This window comes from Candoia aspera, chromosome 1 (assembly GCF_035149785.1).
Source record: "Candoia aspera isolate rCanAsp1 chromosome 1, rCanAsp1.hap2, whole genome shotgun sequence".
Lineage (NCBI taxonomy): Eukaryota > Metazoa > Chordata > Lepidosauria > Squamata > Boidae > Candoia > Candoia aspera.
The window spans coordinates 255160441-255171156 of record NC_086153.1 but is presented as its reverse complement, the minus strand read 5'-3'; positions in this window follow the sequence as shown (position 1 = coordinate 255171156).

The window sequence follows — 10716 nt, the reverse complement described above, 5'->3', positions numbered from 1 at the left end:
AAGGTTGTTCTCACTATCCTTTGATTTGCACATCACTTGAGAATAGTGCATATCTTGGCTTTACAATACATTTACTTTTAGACAAATTTATCTCAGTTGAGATAAATTTCCAGCTTTTTAATTCCAAAAAACTGGATACAGGGGGTTCTGCAAGTTAAGATGGCAGCTTAACCATACAAAGCACATAAAAAAGGACAGGTGTCCTAACAGCCAGGAACCATGCTGAGACAAGGAATAGGTCTCTAATGCTTTATTACTGCTACATTAGACAGAAAATCCTAACAAACTGAAGAAGCATGGGAAAAACCCAGACAGATAAACCCCAAAGGTTAAGGCAGGTCTGATCGGTGTCTCTTTGAATGGCTGCTTAACTCCTCAGTACTACACATGCGTTTTCCCCCCTGGATAGGGGCCCCCTCCTGCTCACCATCAGTACTCATGACATCACCCTCCCCTCCAGATTCACATTCCATTTCAGCCCCCTCCCTTCCAGAATGTCTCATAACAGTCCATCTCCCCCTCTAAGCTCCCATGGGAACTGGGCAATGATGGAAATTCTTCAAAGGAAAACTCCAAGGATGAATCAGTGCTGCTCTCCAGGTCTGATAATGCTTCTGGCCCAGGTGGCTGCTGCTGGAAAATAGCTAGATAATTAGAAGATTCTTCCCCCCTCCCCCTTGGGAAATGCAAGCTCGAGGTGGAGGGCTGCGGCTCTCCCTCCTCCTCTCTCTCTGGCCTCAGAGCCTCAGGCGGGGGTGGAGGTTGCCAACTTACGAACTCCTCTGCTTGGGATTCCTCTGCTTGCTCAGCCAAGTGAGGAATCTCTGGTAGAGTGCGAGGCTTGGGCTTGTGAGGGAAAAGCTCATGGAATCGATGAACCAGCATTGGTGCATGCACATCTCTGGCATTCTCCCACGTGCGCTCTTCCTCAGGGTACCCTTTCAGTGTATGAAATATTGGATGCCCCTTCCCCTCCTCCTAGAGTCCAGAATTTCCTCGACTTCATATTCCTCCTCCCCCTCCACAATTACTGGAGGGGGGGGGCATTTGTGATCGCAAGGTACTTGGGGGAGGGTCCTTGGCTAGCAAGGCTCTGTGAAAGACTGGATGGATTTTCATGGACGCTGGCAGCTTTAAGCGATAAGCCACTGGATTTATCTGCTGTACCACAGTGAAAGGGCCCACAGACTTAGAATCCAACTTCGTGGAGGGCCTGGTAGAGGTCAAAAACTTGGTAGAGAGCCACACTTTGTCTCCTACCGCAATTGCTGGCCCCTCTTGTCTGTGAGCATCTGCAGCTCTCTTGTAAGCACTCTTTGCCCTGTTCAGCTGCTCCTTTAACAACTCCTGTGCGGCTTGTTGCTCTTTAAGAAAATCAGCTGCGGCTGGAACAGCTCCCTGCTGGGAGGAGGTGGGCAACACCCGAGGGTTGACCCCGTAGAGTGCCTGGAAAGGGGACATCTTGGTCGAGGATTGCACAGAGTTGTTATAAGTAAATTCTGCCATGGGGAGCAGGGCTGGCCAATTGTCTTGCTGATAAGTGGTATAACACCTGAGATACTGCTGTGACCATTGGTTAATTTTCTCAGCTTGCCCATTACTAGCAGGATGATGCGATGATGACAGGTGGATCTGGACCCCTAATGACTGGAAAAGCACCCTCCAGAACCTGGAAGTGAACTATGGGTCTCTGTCACTCACCAAGTGATTCACCATGCCTCTATACCTAAAAACATGGTCCATGAAGAACTGCGCTGTGGCTTGTGCAGATGGGAGGCCTTTGCAAGGAATAAAATGTGCCATTTTAGTGAAAAGGTCCACCACCACTAGTATGGAAGTCAGCCCCTGGACCAGGGGTAAATCAGTGATGAAATCCATGGAGATTGTATCCCAAGGCCTACTGGGGGTGGGTAGTGTTAATGTTTTCTACTACAGATTAAGGTTACTATGGTAACTATTCATTTTGGCCGGGCGAAGAGGTTGAATTTAATTGTCTCCTTTTCGGATGTTAATTTTTGCACCTGGGGGGAAGAACTTGCCTGGACTTGTTTTAGTTTCTGTTTCCCTTCTGTATGGGCATGTAGAGAGTTAAGCAGCTCTCACTGAGAGCCTGTAAGAATGCAGAAGCTTTTAAATATGTTTTGCTTTCTGTAAATAAAATTATTTTTATAGAAATGCCTGGTGTGTGACTTTTCTGATCTCTCCTGGGCCAAAGGCTTTCCTGGCAATCTGCCAACAGGTTATGGGCCCAGTAAACAGCCCAGTAAGCCCAGTAAAACCCAGAGAGAATAGAGAGATCAGCTTCACACCTCATGCACAATTTAAAGGCAGGTAGCAAAGACCTGTGAAGATTTTCTTTGGAGCCACCTGGAGATTTTCCAGCAACTGCCAGTCTACAGGACAAAGAAGCCAACTGAGGTGACTTGCAAAAGAAGGAAGAAGCCATGGCTACCTCCCAGCCCTCAGCAATGCCTCTGGAGCGCCTATCAGAGACCAACTATTTGAATTGGGCCCTGAAGATGGAGATGTATCTTCGCAGAGAGAATCTTTGGCTGCCAATTGGTGAGCAAACCCCCCAAAATCCCAGTGCTGAATGGCTGAGACAGGATGAGCGGGCTAGAGCCACCATTATCCTGGGAGTTGAGGACAATCAACTAGTCCACGTGCGAGGTATGCAGTCTGCAAAGCAACTTTGGGACGCTTTAAGAGACTTGTATGTAAAGGCAACAGCAGGGAGTAAAGTTACCCTGACAAAAAAGCTGTACAAAGCCTACCTTGCAGAAGGAGATAGCCTTCCTGAGCACCTGCATTATATTCAGCAGCTGTTTGTTGAGTTGCAGGAGAGAGGAATGGAATTTACACCTCTCATAAAATCATATATCCTCCTGTCCTCACTGAATGAAACGTGGGACACACTGATTTGTACCCTGGAGGCTATGCCTGAAGCAGACCTCACCCCATCGTATGTTACACAGCACTTACTCGCTGAATGGGAGAAGAGAGAGGAAAGATCCCCCCCCCCCATCTCTTCTGGAAAGCTGCAGTATCAGAAAACAAGGGAAAAGAAGGGAAAGGAAGCTGAGGCCACAGCACTAGCCAGCCAGCGATGCTTCACTTGTGGTTCAGCTGGACATTTCCAGAAAGACTGTGCCTTGAGACCCAAGAGTAGAAAGACAGAGAAGAAGAACACAAGGCCAACACAGAAGAAGGCTCTTCAGACAACCCAAATTGCACAGGTTGCTGAGAAGGGTAATTCTGATGTATGGGTGTTAGATTCTGGGGCCAATTGTCATTTATGTATTTGTAAAAGCTATTTTGTGTCACTGTCTAAAACTGAAAGACAAAGTGTATCTTTGCCTGATGGGTCTGTGACCAAAATTATGGGACAAGGTGACTTGTATTTATCCTGCTTGGAAGAAACTGTAAAAGGTGTGTTGTATGTGCCAAATTTACAATCAAACCTTTTATCTGTGGCACAATTGGCTGCCACAGGGTATGTCATAACATTTAAGAAAAATGGTTGTGAGATACGTAAAAATGGAAAATTGTGTGCTACTGGTATGTTAAAAGACTCCTTGTACATTGTGCAAAATGCAAGGAAGTCAAGCTGCAAGGCTGCAGTTGGCAACATGCCATATCATGACCAATGTGTACACCTGATGCACAGGAGATTTGGTCATGCTAATTTCAAGTATATAGCACAAATGCCACAGCTGTGTGCTGATCTAAAGATAAAACCCTGTGATAAATATTTAGATTGTGTAGTTTGCAAAGAATGCAAAACACTAGAAGCTCCTGTGAGTAAGCACAGTGACAGTTACAACTAGACCTTTGGAAATTGTACACTCTGACATTATTGGTCCTTTTGCTCCAAGTCTTGGACAAGCAAGATATGCAATGACCATCACTGATGATTTCTCAAGATACACATTTATCTACATCTTAAAACACAAAAATGAGGCATTTGAGAAATTTAAAGGTTTTGTGACATGGGCAAATAGAAAATTCCCTAGGCCTGTACCTGCACTCCAATGTGATAGAGGAGGAGAGTACCTTTCTCACAAATTCAAAAGGTTCCTAGTGGAAAAGGGGATAGAACAAATTCTTTCGAACCCTTACACCCCTCAGCAAAATGGTGTTGCTGAAAGAAAGGGCAGAACCTTGCAAAATGCGATAGAATGCATGCTTAACGATTCACATTTATCTTTTAAGTATTGGGGAGAGGCAATATCTACTGCCTGTTATGTACAAAACAGATTGTATAACTCTGTGATTCAGGACACTCCATTCCATTTGTTTTATGGTGTGAAACCAAAGGTAAACCATCTTAGAGTGTTTGGTAGCACTGCTTGGGTTCATATTCCAAAACAACAGAGAAGGAAAGGAGGCCCCACAACAAAGAAAGCCATCTTTGTTGGCTATGAACAAAGCCAAAGGAGCTACAGGTTCATAGTGGGAGAGAAATTAATAATTAGCAAAAGTGCTTCTTTTGCTGAACAAAACTGGGGGAGATTAAACTCTAGCTCTCCAGTTGATTTGACCACCACAAGAGAACAGCAAGGACTTGCTGATGGTGATCTTTTGCCTGATGAGGACATTAAACCAGAAAAGCAAACTGAAGATCTGTCTGATGAGACAGATGCTTCTCAGGAAAGTGATAGGAGTTAAAATTTAAGCCCTGTATTACCTCGCAGATCTCAGAGAAGTGATAAAGGCATTCCTCCATCACATTTTCAGGCTGAAACAGTAAAGGCTTTTCACATATTCACAGAACCTGAGTCTTTAGAACAAGTGAATGCTTTACCACCTGAGATTGCACAAAATTGGCATTCTGCCATGCAACAGGAGTTAGCATCCTTGAAAGAAAATAAAACATGGAAACTGGTAAATCTACCTCCCAATGAACGCTGTCTAGGTTGTAGGTGGGTTTTCAAACTGAAAAGGGATGCTGATGGCAAAATCCGAAAATATAAAGCAAGGTTAGTTGCAAAAGGGTTCACTCAAAGGAAAGATTTAGACTTTGACAAGACTTTTGCACCAGTTACTAAAGGTGAATCAATTAGATTACTGTTAAAAATTGCTGCACTCAAAAGGAATGTCAGTTCACCACTATGACATTCAAACTGCATTTCTCTGTGATGATTTAGATCATAAATTATACATGCAGAAACCCCCTGGCTATGAAAAAGGGGAGAATCTAGTCTGTGAACTGCAGAAGTCAATCTATGGGTTAAAACAAGCTGCTAGATCCTGGAACCAAAAATTAGATGAAAAACTGCAGAATTTTGGTTTTGTAAAAGGAAAAGCAGATCCATGTGTATATACAAAGAAAGACAAACAAGACTGTATGTATCTGTGCATTTATGTTGATGATTTGCTGCTGTTCACACCAACAGAAAAACAAAGGCTTGATTTTGAAGCCTGCATGAAAAGCCATTTCATATTAAAAAGCCTTGGAATTGTAACAAATTACCTAGGTTTGGAAATACACAGGGAGAAGGATGGGAGCTTTCTGTTAAACCAACGTAGTAAAATTCAAAAGCTCCTAGAGGATTTAAATATGCAAGACTGTAAACCAGTCTCTACCCCGAAGATAAGAGATTTTCAGAAAGATATAGGAGAAACTCAATTAACTGAGTCAGAGAAATATAGATCTGCAATTGGAAGTTTACTGTACAATGCAAATCATTCTTGCCCAGATATCTCAAATTCTGTGGCCATTTTAAGTAGACAGGTAGAGAAGCCTACATCTGGAAAAGCAGCATTGAAGAGGTTAATGAGGTGTTTGCAAGGAACAAAGAATTATTGCCTGAAGCTAAATGCCTCTGGAACCGAGAAATTGCAGGCTTTTGCCGATTCTGACTGGGGAGCAGACATCAGTGACAGGAAATCCACTTCTGGGATTTTAATTCAATTTGCTGGATCTAGCTTAGGCCGGCATTCTAGAAAACAAACACCTGTTGCTCTTTCCACTGCAGAAGCAGAGTTTTATTCTCTAACACAAACCTATAATGAGGTTATATGGTTTAAACATTTGTTAAAAGATATAGGCATGGAAGTGAACCAGCCTATAACTGTTTATGAGGATAATCAAGCTTGCATTGCTATGGCAAAATCTGAAGCCTGCAAAAATAGGACAAAACATATCGATATTAGATATCAATATATCAAAGATATGATAAGCAAAGGAGAAATACTGTTAAAATATTGTGAATCAAAAGACATGATTGCTGATATTTAACCAAACCTCTTGCTGTACCAAGACACAAAGAGTTAACAAAGCAAATTGGTTTGCATCTTATTCTGTAGTATAAAAAGGGGAGTATTAATGTTTTCTACTACAGATTAAGGTTACTATGGTAACTATTCATTTTGGCTGGGTGAAGAGGTTGAATTTAATTGTCTCCTTTTTGGATGTTAATTTTTGCACCTGGGGGGAAGACCTTGCCTGGGCTTGTTTTAGTTTCTGTTTCCCTTCTGTATAGGCATGTAGAGAGTTAAGCAGCTCTCACTGAGAGCCTGTAAGAATGCAGAAGCTTTTAAATATGTTTTGCTTTCTGTAAATAAAATTATTTTTATAGAAATGCCTGGTGTGTGACTTTTCTGATCTCTCCTGGGCCAAAGGCTTTCCTAGCAATCTGCCAACAGGTAGGGGTTGCAAGAGTCCTGTGGGCTTCCCTGGGAGAGGCTTGGCTCATCTACAGGTATGACAAGAAGCAATGTAACCCTTTGTGTCTGCAGTCATCTTAGGCCACCAGTAGTCTCTCAGAGCTCTATGGAGAGTTTTGAAAACACCTCCATGGCCTGCGTTTGACGGTCATGGCTAAGTCTCAGTACTTCTTCCCTCAATGAGGGGGGAATATATAATTGCCCACTATGCCAGAGGATTCCTGCCTCCACATTAAAGGGGGAGGCAGTGTCTTGTGGGTCCCTCTGGAGGTCATCCATCCTGGCCCTGGCATATGGGTCCTGTTGCTACTGAGCTCTGACTCTTGTAAATAGGTCCTCTGCTTGTCTGCCTGCTGCTAAAACCTCTGTCTGGTTTCCCCTCATAGACTGTTGAAAGTTGTGAGGTTGTAATATAGTAGCCTGTACCTCCTGGTGAGTAGCAGGGGTTGCCTGAATGGATCGAGACAGGGCACCTGTCAAACGGTTCTGTGCCCCAGGAACATAGGAAATAACAAAATTGAAATGGGAGAAAAACTGGCTCCATCTGATTTGGCGTGGGGTGAGGGATCTGTTGTTTTGTAGATGCTGTAAATTCTTGTGATCAGTGCAAACTTTCACAGGAAAGGTTGTACCTTCTAGCCAGTGCTTGAAATGCTGCTTTAATTGCTAGCAATTCCTTGTTAAAAACATCATAGTTTCTCTCTGCTGGTGAGAGCGTGTGGGAGAAAAATGCACAACGGAGCAATGTATTCTCTGTTTTGTTTGTATATTGCAATAAAACCACACCAATAGCAATATCTGAAGCATCTGAATGCATTATGAATTGCTTCATGGGATCAGGGTGCTTTAAAAGCGGCTGGGATGCAAAGAGTTGCTTAAATTCTTGGAAGGCTGCTTGCTTTCTCTCCCCCCAAATGAATTTTGATCCTTTCTTCAAAAGCTGTGTGAGGGGTTTAGCCCTGTCACTAAATTTATTTATGAATCTCCTGTAAAAATTGCAGAACCCTAGACATTTTTGTACCTCTTTCACATTTTGGGGGGTTGCCAAGAGAGAATTGCCTGGACCTTAGAAGGATCCATGGATATGCCTTCTGTTGATATTTTATAGCCCAGGAAATGTAATTCAGTTAAATCGAAGGCACACTTCTCTAGCTTGGCGAACAGCTTGTTCTCTCTCAGTCTTTGTAAGACATTACATACATGGGTTACATGAGTTGTAGCATCCTCAGAGAATATTAATATGTCATCTAGATAAATGACCAGATACTTATCTAGTAAATCAGAGAAAAATTGATTCATAAATCGGGAAAATATGGCTCCTGCATTAGACAAGCCAAAGGGCAAAACAAGGTACTCAAATTTACCAAACCTGGTATCGAAGGCAGTCAGATATTCATGCCCCTCTTTCATCTGGATCAGATTGTATGCATTCCTGAGGTCCAACCTAGTAAAAATGTGTGCTTTCTGTAAGCGATCCAGCAGATCAGATATTAGGGGGAGTGGATAATTTTCCTTGACCGTGACTTTATTGAGGGAACTGAAATCATGCACCACTCTCATGGGTGCCTCCTGGTTTGCCAGTGCCAATGGGTCAGGCTTCTTTGGTACGAAGAAGGTAGGAGGAGACGCTGGGGAAGTAGATGGTCGGATGAAACCCTTTTGGAGATTAGAATCCAAGTAATCCTTTAAGGTGGCTAGTTCCTTGGGGGACATGGGATATTGTTTCCTTGCTTGAATCCTGGCTCCTGGTATCAACTCAATGGTGCAATCACAGTCCCTATGGGGGGGTAATGTTGTGGCCTCTTGTTCGCTGGCAACATCTGGGAAATCTGCATACTTGGCTGGCAACTGGATCCCCCCTGCTTCCGTGACTGCATTGGTTGCTGAAGAGAGGAGAGTGGCTTGAATCTTGTGGTGCTGGCATTCCTTAGCTGGGAAGGAGATTGCTCCCATAGTCGGGTTCAGCGATGGGTTGTGGATCTTCAGCCAAGGTGTCCCTAGGACTACAGGCACATTAAGTGATGCAGTAACATAAAGTTGGATCCACTCAGTGTGGTCTCCCGTTGTTAGTTGCACCAGTTCTGTGAACCTTCTATCGGCCCTGCCTTGAGGGGCTGGCCATCAATGGTCTCCACTTCTATGGGACGTGGCAATTCTATGGTTGGGATGTTGAAGTCTTGTACGGTCTGTAGATCAATAAAATTGGTTGAAGCTCCGGAATCCATGAGAGCCTCTAGTTTGACCTGGTGCTCTGGGTTTACATGCATTATTACTGGTAAGTAGTAAAAGGAGTGTCTGGAATCCTCGGAATGAGCCCTTCTTAATAGATTGATGGCCTCCCTCCTGAGCTCTGTAGAGGGAGACCGACAGAGTTTCCCTGGTTGGAAGTCGAGGTGGAGGTGGCTCTTGGTTCTGCTGCTTGCCCTGGGGCTCTTATGGAATTTGCTTGGCTTCTCGCTGGGCAAGCTCTCACCATGTGCCCCTGGACTCCACAGTAGAAACAGAGGGCTCTCTCTCTCCTTCTCTGCCTCTCAGCCTCGGAAGTAAGCCTCCTGCTTGCCCCGATCTGCATCGGCTCCTCTGGTCCTGAGTAAAGAGAAGGTGCGGAGAGAGCTGGAAATCCTGGAAGTGCTCTGAGGCCCCTTTTTCTCCCCGGCTGCATCTGTCTGAGCTCTTCTAGCCTGGTGTCTATGACCACAGACAGTTGATATAAACCTTCTAGGGTAGCTGGTGTTCCCTGGCGCACTAATTCATTTTTAATTTCTTCATCCAGCCCCTGTTTGAATTGGTCTTTCAAGGCACTCTCATTCCAGTCCAGACCTCCTGCTAACAGCTTGAAATCAGCAATGTAAATCCCCACCCTCTTGTTGCTTTGCTTGAGCTTCCGAATTTCCCGGCTGGCAGTGACTTCTCTGATCAGGTCGTCAAAGTGTGCTTGGAACCCTGCCAGAAAATTCTGGTAGTCATTGAGAATTGGGTCGTGTTCTCCACCATGGGAATAGCCCATTTGGCTGCTGGGCCCTTTAGCAGACTTAAAATGAAGCTGACTCTGGTTCTGTCTGTGGGAAACTCTGCTGGTCTGCTGTCGAAAAACATTGTGCACTGTGTGAGAAAAATTCTCAACTGTCCTGCTTCTCCTCCAAACTTCTCTGGCAGACTGCCCTGGGATCTCAAGACTACTGGCGGAGCTGCCGCTGCTGCTGCTGGCACCGGTTGTGGGTTAATCGGAGCTGGTTGTTGTAACTGCTGTAGCATGGCTGCTTGTAATGTGTTGATCTGGAGATCTACTTGTTGTTGATGTTGTTGCAATGCTGCTGCCAGTTGTTGGACAGCCTGCCAAATTTCCTGGTTTTCCAAAGACATTTTCCCAAATGTCTATTCCTTTTTTTTTTTTTGTTCCTCCCTCTTTCAATGGGAGTAGGGAGTTTGTTAGGATTGATGTCCTAACAGCCAGGAACCACGCTGAGACAAGGAATGGTCTCTAATGCTTTATTACTGCTACATTAGACAGAAAATCCTAACAAACTGAAGAAGCATGGGAAAAACCCAGACAGATAAACCCCAAAGGTTAAGGCAGGCCTGATCTGTGTCTCTTTGAATGGCTGCTTAACTCCTCAGTACTACCCATGCGTTTTCCCCCCTGGATAGAGGCCCCCTCCTGCTCACCATCAGTACTCATGACAACAGGGCTTCAATGGTATGATTGTGGCCCCCATCTTGATTGTTTTAATCCCTCTGTGGACACCCATGATTGGATGCATGTCTATCACAGTCACTTTACTCAACTGCTTTGAGGCTGTCTTAAACACTTAACTCCAGCTACTGATCAAAGCAATGACATTGCTAATTTGTTCAGCATAAGCATGGGGTGTCAGCTGCTTTCATGTTCCACTTCAACTCTGTTGCACTGGAGGCAGAAGGCTGGCTGTTACTCACTACCCTGCTAATAATTTTAGTTTGCTTGGCTCATTAAAAGTATGTATAAATTCACACTGTGGTTTGCTGTCATTGAAATTGTTTAAAAATGAAAATCATAATAATATAATA